The sequence below is a fragment of the Callithrix jacchus genome, chromosome 6 (assembly GCF_049354715.1).
Source record: "Callithrix jacchus isolate 240 chromosome 6, calJac240_pri, whole genome shotgun sequence".
NCBI classification, from domain to species: domain Eukaryota; kingdom Metazoa; phylum Chordata; class Mammalia; order Primates; family Cebidae; genus Callithrix; species Callithrix jacchus.
In genome coordinates, this window is record NC_133507.1 from 91,430,027 (window position 1) to 91,447,642 (window position 17,616).

Sequence of the window (17,616 nt, forward strand, 5' to 3'; positions counted from 1 at the left end):
GAAGATTCTAAGAGAAGTCCCTTAAGTAATTTAAATGCAACTTGATGTGCTCATGAATACCTACAAAACAACAAAACTGTTTAACCCTGAAAGGGGTGAGAACAAAGTTAGGGTCTTCTTTTAGGAAGTGGCCAGTCACCTGGTGACTGACTTGTGTGACCTTGCTGTAATTGTTTCCTGCTTTGCTTATAGAGTGGATTGAAAAGTAACTCTAGCCACCATAGACATTGTACATCTATAAAACTGAGGGGTGTTCCCTCTGAAATATTCAAGAATTCAAGTTTCTGGTATCCATTAGAGGGTTCTGAGAATTGGGATCCTTCAGAATGTTAAAACTTTTCTGTAAGAGGATGGAGTTGTGTAGGGTAATGAAATCAGGCACCATCTTCTGCTCCATCCAATCTGTAAGGCTGCCCTATATCTCAAGTGTCTGGAGAAGAAATTTCACCTACAGCTGTGAGGTCAATTTGCTCTGGTTTGAGTGTGGTATGGATGGCACAAAGCTATCCAAATGAATTCTGTTGCCTCCTTTGCAGTCACTATAATCCATTTCCGTGCTGTTCTATATTCATGAGCTAAATAGACATCATCTCTTGGAGCTTATCTTCTCAGGAAAAAAGCTCCAGTCTTTAAATTATGACTGATTCACAAAATTATGATTTCCTGGAGCAGAAAAAATACAGGAAATTGGGCATAGTTTCAAATACAGTCTTTAAACCAGAGTCTAACTCATCTCAGCTTATTATCTTGCACCAGAAGATTTGTGCATTGGCTGTTTTGGTCAGATTGATGGGTATATTATGGGAACAAGGACCACAAAGCCATCTGGACTCCAGTAGTGATGGAGAATACCTGCCCCCACATAAGTCAATAATAAAACAGTGCTCAAGGTTGTTGTTATTCCTAAGAGATGAGAGAGAGTGGGGAAAATGAGTTCCCTTTTTCTAGAACATAGCAAAGTGGCTGTAGATAATATTTTTGGCTTGCTGACTCTCTAAAGGTGTAGCAAGTGTCCAGGAGGGTGTCTGATTCAGCTTTTCATAAGCAACGCAGAAGTTATTACAGGTCTATATCCCCTATGTGACTTTTTGTATCTACAGATCAAAAAGCCAAAGCCTAAATTGGGATCCCAGAGAGTCATGAGAGCTGCAGGGGCAGTGCAGCATGCTGAGATGAGCTCTGTCTGTCCCTGTCAAGACAGTTTCTCACTGAGCCTAGCTCCTATCATTATGCATCATTATCAGTAGGAGATGAGACAAAAATTCTGTTAAAAGGGCATGTTTTCAACTATATCTGCAAAAAGTATAAAATGCAAAGGTGAATATTTTCCAAGTAAATAATATTCAGCACCTGCAAAAAGTAAACAATGAGTTGATTCTGGAGGAGATACTGAGAGAATGAGAAAAGGCTGAATCCTGCTGGGGAACCCCTCCTGCAGGATATGCAGGGCAGCGGTGGGGGGCATAATATTTCCTCTACAACCTTTGAACAGTGGTTTCCATGACATCCACTGCACCAAGGAGTATAAATCCTACCCAGAAGAAGATTATAAAGTTACCTGAAGCTACTACTAGTACTGTGTTTCCAATTAGCTTGAATAATAAACAGAGAATGGCATGATGTGGGAAGACTTAAACTAATACATTTACCCATAGCTTTTAACACAATCTAAATCTTGAAGTTATTAAAGGTTCAGTTCATCCAAGCACTTTTCTTAGCTATTGAGACTACAGTTGTATTTTATTTCTCCAAGAGCACTCAGTATTGAATAGTCTAATAATTGTATATGGTCTTTACATTGGAACACAGACACCCAGCTATAAGGTGCTACTGCTTTTAGTGAAAGCATCTTTTTTTATTTCAAAGGGGAAAACCTGAGATCCAAGTTTGGTCCACGTACTCCTGAGGGTTCCAGAGGCTCCTTCAGGGGGGCTATAGGATCAAAATGATTTTTATAATAATACTAAGAAGTTACTTATCTGTAACATTGTGTTAATTATGTATTGATGGTACAGAAGCAATAGTGGGTAAAACAGCTGCAGCCTGAGCAAGAATCATGTCAGTGGTACTAGCTGTCCTTGTAGGCATGATATTACTCTCTGCCAGACAGTTGCAGAAAGAAATAAGTGCTGTCTTCACTTAAGAGTTCCCTTGATTGAGTACTAACAATTAATTTCATTAAAGCCTGACCCTTGCATGCATAGTTTTCACTTATTTGTGTGATAAAATGAGAAGTACATGTAAAGTACTTATGCTGCCTTTTTAAGTACAACGGTGGTCTCAAGTAAAAGCACTGGTGTGCGTGAGCTGTGAGCTGTTCTTTTTGATTATTTCATGTAAAATGATTTCTACTTGAAAGAACAACTGACAGACAACTACAGTTATTCAGATTTGTGCATTTGGCAATAAAATGAATGAAACAAGCTTTTTATGTCAAGGAAAAGAACTAACACTGTGTATTTCCAATGAGAAAACTTTTACTTTCAAGAGAATAGTATGATTTTGAAAAACTTGTATAGCCATTCTGAGCTTGACAGCTTCCCGATATTTAAGACTTTTCTGAGGATATCAGTGATAATGTTAAGAAATACGGATTTTTTTTTGTATAATGAAGTGTGTCAACATTTAGAAAAAATGATCAATGAATGATCCATTCAAAGTAAGGGATGGACTAGTGGATCGTGATTTAACAGAGGATGAAAAGTACATTTTTAACATTTCAGATGCCACACTTCAACTAGCCTATGGGGAACTACCACTTGCAAAATTTCAGTGCTGTGTCAACAAAGCATATCTGCAATTATTTGAGAAGGCATGAAAATATTCCTTCTTTTTTCAAGTATACATCTACATGAGACCAAATTTTCTTCTTATACTTCACCTAAGTAACAGAATCCAACACATTAAAAGCACAGGCAGATACAAGAATGAGACGTCCATTTGACTTCGGTCTACTAAAGCAGCCATCAAAGAGATTTGAAAGATGTAGAAAATGGCATTTCTTTCACAATTTTTTGTTTTTGAAAATAGTTAATTTTTCATAATAATATATTTATACTATTTAATGATGTTTTAATAAAATAAACATTTTTAAATGTTTTTATTTTTATTTCTAATATGGTAACTGTCAATAGGTATAACCCACATTTTGTTAAAAAATGCTCTTTGTAGTCTTTATTAATTTTTAACAGTAAAAAGAGGTTCTCAAACCAGTTTAAAGATCACTGCCCTAAGGAAAGGGAAAATCAGTAGGCTTATTCCCTATTCCGAAAAAACTGAAAAGAGGAAAAGAGAATTACTGCACAGCATAGGACAATAAAGAGTATCAGAACCATTCTTGGTTTAGATTATCTTATTGGTTAAATTGTGAAAGAGGAAGACCGTATTTTTAGGCCCAATGAGCTACAAACACTTGGATCAAGCCATTCCTGGCAAATCTTCTTCTTCTTAGACTATGACATGCATGACCTTTGACAGGAACCAAAGAAAAGGACAATGATTTGTGGAGAAAGAGGTAGAAAGAGTCTTCATGGTGGGGGTGATGAAGGCAGGAAATTCATTCTTAAAAACTAGTAATAAAGAAGGAGCATCCCAAATAATAAGATAACAAAGAAAAGGAAGAAAAAGCACTAACATTTCCAGGGTTAATGGTTATGTGGAGACTACAAGCTCCGCCCACTACATGTATCAACTTATTTAATCTAAAAGGTGATACAAAGAGGTAGGTATTGTCAAAGATGTGGTCTCTAAATATTATTCTTGCAGATAATTTCTTTACAAACTCTTCATGGAAATCCTGAGGACATAAGAAGATGTTGTGCTATGTAAACTTCTCTGAACTCCCAGCACAGGCTGAAATTACATGGAATAAGTTCTATAAAGCATTCATATATTTACTCATGTTTATTTTCTTAATATCTATAGCTATTCATGAAAATGCTTTGATATTTTTCCTTTGATGTATATTTTTGATACATGTTAGGGAGCATTATTATACTTTCAAATTTTGGATCTATTATTGAAGATATATGCAGAGTGCTAAACTTTCAGAAGCCATGGTGAGCAAAACAATAAAATGTACAGAATGCAAAATAAAATGAGATATCTCATGAGGGAATAGCACAGATATTAATATCTCTTATGAAGGATAATCTCTGCAGCATTAAGCATCTTAGTTTTTACTTTTGGAAATTCATTGTTTGGTACAAATGGGATGAATGATTGTGTGTCCTGTATTAAGGACTGAACTATCGCATGCATGCACTAGTGACTTACAATTATTTAATATAAATACAGATGACCTTTTCTGTGTAATGGTCCTAATAACCCACCACCCCTACACTTGCATCTAGGATTGTTTCAACAGAGGGAAGGTAGGTATGCCTGGTTTATCTGTGTTCTTTTGTGTGCTGCTGATTGCCAATAGCAGGACTAAAGGAGATGGTTGCTAGTGTTTAATTGTGTGCCCTCTGGCTACAGAACACAGTTTACCTAAGGGGTCAGTACGGGGATCAAACCTACAAATGAGTCCTCGCTTAGAAGTGAGGTTGACATAACTAAAATAAGCAACCAGCATTATCAGAGAACCCTATGAAAAGTGTGTTAGCATATTAAAATCCAACAACTTAATTAAATATCTAGAGGCTACCTTGCTGTTCATTGTCAGTAATTAAACAGACACCAACATTAGGGGAGATTTCAGTTAGTGTCAGAGGCATTTCTCTCATTAAAGTCTGCCTAATCACTACATCATGATTACCCCAAAAAGTAACATTCAAGATTGCTGAAGGGATAAAATATCTATTACTACCTTGCCTAATTATCCGTGGTGTGAATAGATCTGATTTTACAGTTCAGGGAGTGGAATCTCCATAATGATTATTTGCAGCAAATTTTTTTTAACATGAAGGAAAGTTTCCTGAACCTAGGAAAAATTGTTTGTTTGTAACTCAAAGTGTCGAGAATTCATTTATGCAAAGTTTGCATGTAAGTCCTAAGTACATTTTGTTGCTTTATCACAGCTAGAGACTATTCAAATTTTTACCTTTAATTTCCATTAATATTCCTCAGTTTTTGATGTGCATTTCTCTAGTGATCAGTAATGTTCAGCTTTTTTTCATATGTTTGCTGGCCATGTAAATATCTTCTTTTGAGAAGTGTCTGTTCATATCCTTTTCCTACTTCTTGATGGCGTTATTTGTTTTTTTCTTGTAAATTCTGAATATTAGACCTTTGTCAGATGGGTAGATTGCAAAAGTTTTCTCCCATTCTGTAGGCTGCCTGCTCACTTGGATAATAGTTTCTTTTGCTGTGCAGAAGCTCTTTAGTTTAATTAGATCCCATTTATCAATTTTTGCTTTTGTTGCAATTGCTTTTGGTGTTTTCATCATGAAGTCTTTGCCCATGCCTATATCATGAATGGTATTGCCTAGGTTTTTTCCTAGGGTTTTATGGTTTTCGGTTTTTACATTTAAGTCTTTAATTCATCTTGCATTAATTTTTGTATAAGGTGTAAGAAAGGAGTCCAGTTTCAGTTTTCTTCATATGACTACCCAGTTTTCCCAGCACCATTTTTTGAATAGGAGATTCTTTCACCATTGCTTGTTTTTGTCAGGTTTGACTAAGATCCGATGATTGTAGATGTGTGGTGTTATTTCTGAGGTCTCTATCCTATTCTATTTGTCTATATTTCTGTTTTGATACCAATACCATGCTGTTTTGGTTAGTGGAGGCTTGTAGAATAATTTGAAGTCAGGTAGCAAAATGCCTCCAGCTTTGAGCTTTGGTCTTTTTGCTTAGAATTGTCTTGGCTGTGTAGGGTCTTCCTTGATTCTATATAAAATTTAAATTAGTTTCTCTCTAATTCTATGAAAAATTTCAATGGTAGTTTGATGAAAATAGCATTGAATCTATAAATTATTTTGGGCAGTATGGCAATTTTTATGATATTGATTCTTCCTATCCATGAAAATGAAATGGTTTTCCATTTGTTTGTGTCCTCTCTTATTTCCTTGAGCAGTGGTTTACCTTGACAAGATCCTTTATATCCCTTGTTAGCTGTATTGCTAGCTATTTTATTCTCTTTGTAGCAATTGTGAATGGGAATTCAATCATTGTTTGGCTTTCTGCTTATCTATTGTTAGTGTAAAGGAATTCTTGTGATTTTTTTGCACATTGATTTTGTATCCTCAGACTTTGCTGAAGTTGCTTATCAGTTCAGGAGGTTTGGGGGCTGAGATGATGGGGTTTTCTAAATATAAAATTATGTTGTCTGCAAACAGACAATTTAACTTCCTTTCTTCTTATTTGAATACCCTTTATATTTTACCCTTGCCTGATTGCCCTAGCCAGAACTTCCAACAGTATGTTGAACAGGAGTGGTGAGAGAGGTCATCTTTGTCTTGTACCAGTTTTCAAAGCGAATGCTTCCAGCTTTTGCCCATTCAATATGATATTGGCTGTGGGTTTGTTATATATAGCTCATATTATTTTGAGATATATTCCATCAATACCTAGTTTAAAAGTTTTTAACATAAAAGGATGTTGAATTTTATCAAAGGCCTTTTCTGCATCTATTGAGATAATCATGTGGTTTTTGTCATTGGTTCTGTTTATGTGATGGATTATGTTTATTGATTTGTTTATGTTGAACCAGCTGTACATCCCAGGGATGAAGGAAACTTGATTATGGTGGATAAGTTTTTTGATGTGCTGCTGGATTCCGTTTGCCAGTATTTTACTGAGGATTTTCACATCGATGTTCATCGGGGATATTGGCCTCAAGTTTTCTTTTTTGTTCTGTCTCTTCCTGATTTGGGTATCAGGATGATGCTGGTTTCATAAAATGAGCTAGGGAGGAGTCTCTACTTTTCAATCATTTGAAATGGTTTTTAGAAGGAATGGTACCAGCTCCTCTTTGTACTGGTATAACTCGACTATGAATCCCTCTGGTCCTGGGTTTTTTTTTGGTTGGTAGGTTATTAATTACTACCTTAATTTCAGAACTTGTTATTGTTCTGTTCAGGGATTCAACTTTTTCCTGGTTTAGTTTTGGGAGGATGTAGATGTCTAGGTATTTATCCACTTCTTCTAGATTTTCTAGCTTATTTGCATAGAAGTGCTTATAGTTCTCTAATGGTAGCTTGTATTTCTATCGGGGTCTGTGGTGATATTCCCTTATATCTGTTTTTATTTTGTCTATTTGATTCTTCTCACTTTTCTTTCTTATTCTGTCCCTGAGCCTCTGGCTGGATTTATTGGAGTTCCTGAAGGGAAGACCTGCTCAGGGAGGAGGTATGGCTCAAGGTCAGGCCTGAAGAGGCATTCTGGCCACAGACTGCCACAGCTGGTGTGTTGGGATGTGGGGGATATGTCTTGGGACCAAGCCATTCATTCAGCCTTTTTGGCTCCATCGGGGGAAAAGTATGGTGTGGAGCTGTAGAGATGGATGCCATCCTTCCCTTGCTGAGGGAGATTAGCATGACAGGCAGTTGTGAGCACAGTGCTGGGTGCTGTCCCTTTCCCAAGGAACTCAAATGGTTTAGACAGTGGACAGCCAAAATCGCAGCTGGTTTTGGTCGCTCCTTTGTCCCTGGGGGGTTCTGAATGCTTAGGCAGATTCTAGCTCAGAGGCTGTCGAAAGTCTGCGCAGCTCCAGGGTTGGGACTCTAGGCCCCAGTGGCATGGGTTCACAAGTGGCGTCTTCTGATCCATCGGTTGCACAGTTCCATGGAAAAAGCACGGTTTCCTCAGCTGGGTAGCATACTCACTCGCCACCTCCTTGGCTGGGGTTGGGGGTTCCCCTGCCCCGTGTGACTCTTGGATGGGCTGTTGCACCATGCTACTCTTCTTTCCTCTCTGTGGGTCATGCCAGCTGCCTAGTCAGTTCTGATGAGGGATCCTGGATACCTTGGTTGTTAGTGAAGAATTCATATGCTTATCATGGTTCTTTTTGATGGGAGCCTCCAATCAACAGTTTCTAGTTGGTCATCTTGGCCCTTCTCCCCTTCAGTTTTCTTGATTGTAGAGTTCTTACATGTAAAGTTTCTTAAGCTCAATTTCACTGCACATGGCAAGAACTATTAAAACATATTTCAGGAGCTTATAAATTTCCCCAAACAGCAAACAAGTTCAGCACACTCAGTATGATGTTTAATTCTGCATAACTTTGTGTTATGTTAAAAAACATCATAAAAGACAAGCGGGTCTTATTACAAAGTGCACATCCTTCTGGTAATTTAACAGTGAGCTACATTTATTAAACCACAAATGACTCCCCATCAATCCACCATTTAGCAAAAATTTAACAAATCCCTATTGATATAGTTTGGTTCTGTGTCCTTGCCTAAATCTCATGTTATATCTTAATACATGGGGGATAGACTTGGTGGCAGATGATTGGATCATGGGGGCAGATTTCCCCCTGCTGTTCTCAGGATAGTGAGTGAGATGCCATGAGACCTGATTGTTTGAAAGTGTGTAGCACTTTCCCATTCACTCTCTTTCTCACCTGCTGCCCTGTGAAGACATACTTGCTTTCCCTTTGCACTTCTGCTATGATTGTAAGTTCGCTGAGTTTGCCCCAGCCATGCTCTCTGTACAGCCTGAGGAACTGTGAGTCAATTAAACCTCTTTCCTTTATACATTACCCAGTCTCAGGTAGTTCTTAGTGTGAGAATATACTAATGCACCTACCAAATATGTGTCATGTTCCTGAGCATTACAGGAGATTCCGCAATTCTGAAAACCTCCCCTCCTTCTTCAAGAAACTTAGTATAGTACAAGATGTGAAAATTAATGTATTAAAATATTTTCAGCATACTAAATAATACTTTTTAAATGTATTTGTGAGTATTTCATGCATTTTCATCCATTTCTCCCTTCTCTCAAACTTGTCCTCCATATTTTAATATTTAGCTGAGTTTAAAGACCTATGATTTTCACCTTACTTACAATATGTAAGAGCATGAAGTAGAGGAAAAAATAAATTTATTCCTAGTCTTTGAGTTTAAAAAAAAATCAGTACTTGGGAGAATGCAAAAGATGTATGCATAGGCAAGAGAATCCAAGGAAACATCACAAATAAGACCAAGGCTTCACTGTTCTTAACCCTCATTCATCCAGATTGGAATAGAATCCCCAGGACTGAAAAAGAACCCTGTCACTTGCATTTTAAAAAATTAGGAAAATAATAAGAAAGCCTTTGGGATCAGAGAGCAGGAAATCTGTGCCTCACTTCCCAGAAGAAGTCACAGGGAGACAGTAGGACTCCTCAGTTAGACATCGGGAGAGGAACAGCCACATGCTGCCCATAGGCAAGCATGGTCTTAAACAGCTTCACGAGCACAGAATGGTGGCCATTTATCCAAGGATGACCTAAAGACAGCAGAGAGAGTAATGGACCTGTGAAGACCATATTGAAAAGCACCTAAAGTGGATGAATGAGCAAGTGACTTTGGAGAGCAGAGAGTACCTTAGTAGACTCAAGTTTTGACAATAGCACTGAATAATGACCCAACATCCACCAATTGTTTTTCAAGTCCTTCGGAATGTGGACAACACTGTGGGAAAGGAGACAGCATAAATCCTCACTGGAATGCCTGTTGATCATTCCAGTGAGATGGAGGTGATAAAAAGAGAAATTCACTAACTACAAGAGAGAACGAAATTTGTACTTTTCCCATATCTGAAATTGTGGGTTGATAATCATAGCCAGTGCTTTGCATAAGCTCATCAGCACATAACCAGATCCTACCTTCCAGATAGTAAGAGCCCTAGCATCTCCTATTTATCAAAGGGCACCTGTGAGCTAACATTGTATTAGGGCTCATTATTCTTCATGAGTAATCCAAGAGGATCACAATGAAAAATAAGCCAGAGCTGGTCATTAAAGAACAGTTAATATTTAAGAAAACTGGTTTTCAAGGAAGGGAAATTTATGAGCAAGAAACAAAATAGAAGGACGGAAGGAAGGAAGTTAGAAAGTCAAGTCAGCATTACATGTCTCAGAATAAGGAGACTGGCCTGCTAAGAACAGAACATATATGATGCTGAATAAAATGAAGTAATTTGGCAAGAAATAGTAAGGTCACAAGAACTTGATGCACATTAAACTTTGTGTGACCATACAAGGTCAGCAATAAAAAGCTGAGCCCATGTTAGGAATCTCTTAAATATGTTAATTCCCAACACTTATAAAGTCTTAAAGAAATGGTTTTCTGAAACTAATTGGCACACCAGATCATTCTTCTTCTCCCTCTTCCAAGCATCTGTCCAGCTGAAGGTACAGATAATAAACTGCAAAGCAAAACAGCATAATAAGCAAGGAGGGAGACTATGGAGAGGGGTCTTTCATCACCAGCCCTACGAGAGAATGGCATTTACATGAAATTGATTTTCAGTGGTGAAATTATTCTTGTGATGTTCCATTGTAAATATTGACAGCATTAAAAGGAATGTCTAAAAGATGGGCACTAAAATGTCACCAGCAAAAGGCTGACCAGTATTTATGTTAAATTCCTCAAATTGCATCCCTTTTTTACATAAGTAGCTATGCCTCATGAAACAAAGCAGGTAATTCTCTGGAGCTATGAAGTGAGATAAAATGAATGCTCCTATATTCTCTGTCATGTGGAAAGACATCCACTGCCTCTCACCATGACACAGTTTTTTTGTGTGTTTTTTGTTTGTTTATTTTGTTTTGTTTTGTTTTTTTGCCCTTCTTTGAGGATTTTCAGATAGAAAAGCTTACATAGTTCCCACACTGAGCTAGGAGGATGAGTAGACAAAATAAATCATCATAAAAACAGAACCTTAGCAACATTAATAGATTGCTGGTATTGAGTTGAGAGTATTGGATGTTGATGAGACTTTGCCATTTAAGCTTAGAAACATGTTTATCTATTTAATGAGGAATTAAACTGGCAGCTTGATAATGATGGGAAACAAACAAAAAAAATCAGATTTTGCTGCTTCTTTATTAGTAGTGAAAAAACAGTGGCTAAAAGGTCCAATCTGTGGGTTTTCTCTCAGCTGAATTTCTGGGAGCTTTAAGTTTCGTCCTTTATCACTTTTTACCTCGACATCTAGCACTTTCATTATGGATTACTGTTAGCCTGTGCGCTGCCTAATTCAAGAAAATAAAGACTGCAGTCTTTTGAATGCCAATAAATTTTTTAGAATCACATGCAATTATTTTGAAAGAAGAACCTGAAGAATTTTCCTGGAATTCATTTTAAGAATATTATTGCCACATACTACATTTATTAAGTAATTTAGAGCAAAATATTTTATTGGATTGCTAATTATATTATAGAACATTACATTTTTGAGCTTGTGCTAAAATATCCTCGGAGTGAATTATAATTCTAGGATTAATAGACTTACAAGTTTTGAAAAAAATGAAAGGTTTTCTTTGAAATATTACAATTAGTGCTTTGCATTGCTACTGAATAATACTTTCTCCAGTTACTCTGAGGAATGTAATTTAGAGTGCTTTGTGCAGAATCTAATTATAACTTTGAGTTTTGACAATGACATTTTACATCAAGAGACAAATTTGTTGAGAAACACCAACTACAGTAATTCTGGGACAGTCCACAGAGTTAAATACTTTCTGTAATGATCAATAATATGCATAAAGGTACAGTTGTTGTCTCATGAGGTCTATAGACTTAAAAATACAATTAGCCATTTATTTGGGGTCAGCCAAGTAGCAAAGGTCCTTGTTTACATTGAGTATGCCAAAATTATGGTGGAGCTTAGTAAAACAGAATAACTGGCACAAAAACAGTAGCCCCCTCTTCAAATTCCCTCAGAAAGCTTTTGAGCTATAAAAATGTAGTGTTTATTTCCTGAGTATCCATGAGGCTGTGGCTTCCTAACATGAAGATAATAGATGAATTCAATGTAAAGTCTATCAGGAAAGCTGCTGGCTTCAGTGACAGAGTTGGCAGCACCTAGCCAAGGTCACCTGGGGCAGAACTGAATTTTGAGCACAAACCTCCTAACTCCAAAATTGGGTCTATATTTTATAATTCTCCTGATTATCTCAGGAAGGAAAAGACAGGGCTTTGTTTGTTTGTTTCATCGTCCATGTGTTTGTGTGTTTGCCACAGCTGCAGGCTCGGGAATGCGGAAACTGCCTGCTTCTTGGGAAAGGAGTTGAGAGCATATGTTAGAAGCTCAGGGTGGCCCCATAAAAAGAGCCAGAGTTGGAGCCTAAAGCCAAGGTTTAAGGCCTGACTGAAGAGTTGTTTTAAGGATCAATGACTGCAATGCTAGTGTTCAATCGGTAAAGTGCACTAGAAAGGTAATGAAGATATGCAGAATTTAGGTGTCTGGGCAAATAATTTAATCCCTAGATCCTGAAGCTGGAGAATAGACTAAAGTCACTACGTAACATATAAGACTTTTTACATTCGTTATAAAAAAACATTAATTTTTCTTTATTTTTTCACCTGTTACATGCTTCATGTGTTTTGAATCAAGCTTAGTTTCATCCAGGTTGTGTGCCTCATAAATATTAAGCTCTCAATAAACATTGTTCAAAGAATGAAGTTATCCTTGAACAAATGAATAAATGAAAGATTTCATAACACAGGATATCATTTTGTAATTGACAGTGAAATCAACAGGGATCAAATGGATTCTTTGTGTTTACCACTGTTTCTTTGTGACTACATCTTGCCAGTTTGTCTAAATATAAACACAATATAACCATTCTTCCCTAAATCCAATCAATACTGTTTTTCCTCTTGCCATCTACTTTGAACATTGTCTTCTGGGGATACAACCTGTTTGTCCCATTGGTAAAGGTTAGTGCCTCCCAGGCATTGTCTGCTTCTGAAAGACAGGAAAAGCATCTTTGTAGCTACACCTTAAACAATTAGCCACAAAGGTGCTTGTTTGGGTAGTAGGCAATTGGTAGAGTTGCTGAAGGATTCATCTGATATGATCTCTAAAACTACCAACCTGATAAGGCCAGTTTGGCTATCCAAGTACCATAGTCATTCTGGTTATTAAATCATACTGTCTAAAAATGATTCTAGTCCATTGCTGTTAAATTATCCTAAAAGTAATTGAACTGAGAAGATTCAGCCCCAATGTGTGGTGATGACAGAACTGTCCACTTGACCACATGCCTCCACCTACCTCATACTCTAAGGCTCAGCTCCTGGAACCCACTCCTTACACTCGACAAGAGGTCAGAACAGAGAAACATCACTATCAGGCTGTGAAAAATAATTCTCTGGGTTCAACGTCCTGTTTGAACCGTTGGGAGGCTCCTAGCAAAGGCAGGACAGCGTGGCAGCCAGGAGGCCAGAAAGCTAAGCAGCAAGACTTTATGGGATCTCTGAGGGGAAGGGAAAGAAATTCTAAAGACAATCTTTTCACATTTTGTATTTTTCCAAGGACTAGGTCAACTCTGACAGAACTTAAAGATAATATCACGGGGGAGAAGAGACAAGGTTTGCATACAATTGGTTGAGGCTTAAATTGTGGAGCAGGGGAAAGCAAAACATTTATTACATTTTTTATATTGTTTTTGATACTTTTTTTAGATATAATCTTTAAGCCAATTCTAATGAGTGCCAAGTGTGACACACATCATAGATCATGGAGCACATATTTGGAAGTGCCTGACAGTCTAAAACTACAGATCCTGAGATAAAGCTGACTTTATGTTTCCTGTAGAATGTCCTTAATGTGTTTCTGAGATCAGGAGTCATAAATGTAGTGTATGTGTGAAAGATATATGAAGAAAATTTTAGCATTGGAGCTGGGTCAGCAGGCACTCAATCGAAGCCCAACCATTCAACATTTATGTTACTTACCAACTGACACATGCTTATGAGCTTAATGTTATTAGGTGGCTCCATCTAACACAATGGTGTTTTTTTTTTTTTTTTTTTTTTTTTTTTTTTGAGACTGAGTTTCACTCTTGTTAGCCAGGCTGGAGTGCAATGGCACAATCTTGGCTCACTGCAACCTCCGCCTCCTGGGTTCAGGCAATTCTCCTGCCTCAGCCTCCCGAGTAGCCAGGATTACAGGCACGCGCCACCAAGCCCAGCTAGTTTTTTGTATTTTTAGTAGAGACGGGGTTTCACCATGTTGACCAGGATGGTCTCGATCTCTTGACCTCGTGATCCATCCACCTCGGCACAATGGTGCTTTTAGCCAATTTCTTAAAAAACTCATTTGTCCCCCTTCTGATCCCATCTCGCTGCCATGCCCGCCAGCCATGAGCACTAAACAATTCAACAAGGCCTCTCATACCAGCTATCAGCCAAGGTAAAGAACCTGCTTCTGTCCAAGTATGATCCCCAGAAGTAGGCAGAGCTCCGCAGCTGGATGGAGGGACTCACTGGCCTTTCCATCGGCCCCGACTTCAGAAGGGCCTGAAGGACAGGATTATCTTATGCACACTCATAAACAAGCTACAGCTAGACTCAGTCCCCAAATCAACCACTCCATGCAGAAGTGGCACCAGCTAGAAAAACCTCTCCAACTTCATCAAGGCTGTGGTCAGCTATGGTATGAACCCGGTGGACCTGTTCAAGGCCGACGACCTGTTGGAGGGTGGGAACATGATGCAGGTGCAGGTGTCTCTTCTTGCCCTGGCAGGGAAGGCCAAGACTAAGGGGCTGCAGAGCAGGGTGGACATGGGCGTCAAGTACCAGGAGAAGCAGGAGCAGAACTTCAGCAACGCCACCATGAAGGCATGAAGGCCGGCCAGTGTGTCATCGGGCTGCAGATGGGCACCAACAAATGCACCAGCCAGTCAGGCATGATCACTTACAGCACAAGGAGGCATCTCTATGATCCCAAGAACCACAACCTGCCTCCCATGGACCACTCGACTATCAGCCTCCAGATAGGTACAAACAAGTGTGCCAGCCAGGTGGGCATGAGCAAATGGGCTGTGAAGGAAAGGGTTCAAGGCCATATCCCAATACCTGTAGGGTGAGGGTTCCTGCTGGCATGTCCAGGCTATGGGACCAGCTGTGTTAGGGAGAAGAGACCTGGGCTTGGAAGTATCCGGTCTTCGAAGATTTTCACTTGCCCCGCCTCTTTGCCCTTTTGTCAGCTGATCAGCTGTGGTTTCTGTACCTGCAAAAGTTACAAAAGAAAAACACATTTTTTTTTTCGGGGTAGAGACAATGGAGAGAGTGCTGGGAAAGGAGTCCCTGGGAAACGAGGCCTGGCCACCATGCTAAATATCTCAGGCTCCCATGTGGCTGGATATCCCTAGAACCCTCAGACCAACAGACCTCAGACCCTCAGACCTGCCTTGGAGCCTGGTGGGGAAGGTGAGGCCTGTACAACGAAGTGGAAGTCTGAGTTGTTGGAGCTAAGCCTGATCGCATCTTCATGCCAACCCCCACGACTGTGGCCTCAGTAGTTTATTTATTTATTTATTTATTTTAGTTGTTGTTGCCCAGGCTGGAATGCAGTGGCGCAATCTTGGCTCACTGAATCTCCACCTCCTGGGCTCGAGGGATTCTCCTCCCTCAGCCTCCCAAGTAGCTGGGACTGCAGGTGTTCCATGTTGGGATTACAGGGGTAAACCAACACGCCCGGCCCCTCGGTAGGTTTTAAAGAGACCCCAGCCCTCTTTCTCCCCTTCTGGGCTTGACCAGCTATACTGCTCCATCTCCCCTGGCTACACACACCCCCACAAATATTACACAGGAGCCCCCACCCAGGGGCCCTGCTCCATGAGATAATGTGAAATACGACTGTGGACCACATGCAATGAAACCTATGTTTGTAAGGAAAAAAAAAAAAACACCTCATTTGGAAGCAAACGAGGAATCTCCACTCGATTAGAGATGAAGCAATGCACTAGTCTCCCCTTATCCTCAGTCTTGCTTTTCCATGTTTTCAGTTACCCAAGATACACTGCAGTCCAAAAATAGGTGAGTACAAGATAAGGTATTTTGGAAAAGAGAGAGAGAGGAGAGAGAGACCATATTCACACAAGTTTTATTGCACTATATTGTTCTAATTGATTACTGGTTATTGTTTATAACATCTTACTGTGTCTACTATAAATAAAACTTTATCGTGAGTATGTTCATATCGAAAAAAAAACAGTATATACAGGGTTGGGTGCTATCTGTAGTTTCAGCCATCCACTGAGGGTCTTGGAACATGTCCCCTGGGGACTAGGAGGGGTTACTGTACTATATCCCCATCCTCCGCTGAGCTAGGAATGGAATTGCATGCCTGAAGCAAATCACCACCCTGGCTCAGTGGTCCCAATGGCAAACAGGGTTGATGCACCATCAGACGCTCTGTGTGACCACATCTGCAGGAGGACAAATCCCTGAGGAGTTGTGCATGGAATGGGATGGGCCTGGGAAACACGGGCCTGGAGACCACGATGGTGAGGAAGAAAGGAGAACAGAGAGTAAACAAGAGAGAAAAGGTGGAAGGGGAAGAGTGGGAGAGTCAGGGAGGCAGGAGGAAAAGAGCCACTACTGCCCAGGAAGCGGGCAAAGCTACCGGAGGGCATCCCACTCCCAAAACTGATATAGCTCCCTTATGTTCCTGGTGCCCTCTAATATATAAAAACACTCTCTGCAGGCCAGACACAGTGGCTCACGCTTATAATCCCAGCACTTTGGGAGGCTGAGGCGGGTGGATCACGAGGTCAAGAGATCGAGACCATCCTGGTCAACATGGTGAAAACCCATCTCTATTAAAAATACAAGAATTAGCTGGGCATGGTGGCATGTGCCTGTAGTCCCAGCTACTCGGGAGGCTGAGGCAGGAGAATTGCGTGAACCCACGAGGCAAAGATTGTGGTGAGCCGAGATCACGCCACTGCACTCCAGCCTGGGTAACAAGAGCAGTGAAACGCTGTCTCAAAAAAATAAATAAATAAAACACTCTCTGCTAAGCACAAATCGTTTTTCTAGTTGTCAACTCTTCCCTTGACTATTTTAAGGGCCTAATGAAATGAAATTTATGAGTGAAAAAAAGAGATTCATTATATGGTTATTTCAAGAATATAAACAACAGCCACACACCCCTCAGTGTTGATGCAGCACTCCACCTTGCCAGTCTTTTTTTGAGTTATTATTATTATTATTATTATTATTATTATTTTGAGACGGAGTTTCGCTTTTGTTACCCAGGCTGGAGTGCAATGGCGCCATCTCGGCTCACCGCAACCTCCGCCTCCTGGGTTCAAGCAATTCTCCTGCCTCAGCCTCCTGAGTAGCTGGGACTACAGGCATGCACAACCATGCCCAGCTAATTTTTGTATTTTTTTTTTTTTTTTTTTTTTTAGTAGAGACTGGATTTCACCATGTGGACCAGGATGGTCTCGATCTCTTGACCTTGTGATCCACCCGCCTCGGCCTCCCAAAGTGTTGGGATTACAGGCGTGAACCACCATGCCCTCTTTTAGAGTTATTTTAAAAACAAATACAGTTTCAGGATTCTCTCTATGGACAGCCTAGAAAAAAGAAAAATGATATGGTGTAGCCACACTCCAAAGGTCCCAGTAACCTCTACTCACCGTGGTCTTTCTCAAAGTTTACACTTATCGTACTTAATTATATTTTCTCCCGAGAAGCATGAAATGTTATGGAGTTGGAAATCACA

The 17,616-nt window shown here is 39.6% G+C and overlaps 1 pseudogene; it reads left to right on the forward strand.

The window, feature by feature from the left end:
* The first annotated feature begins 14,242 nt into the window (after nucleotides 1-14,242).
* Nucleotides 14,243-15,104, forward strand: LOC100389065 (calponin-2 pseudogene; annotated as a pseudogene).
* The last annotated feature ends 2,512 nt before the right edge of the window (nucleotides 15,105-17,616 follow it).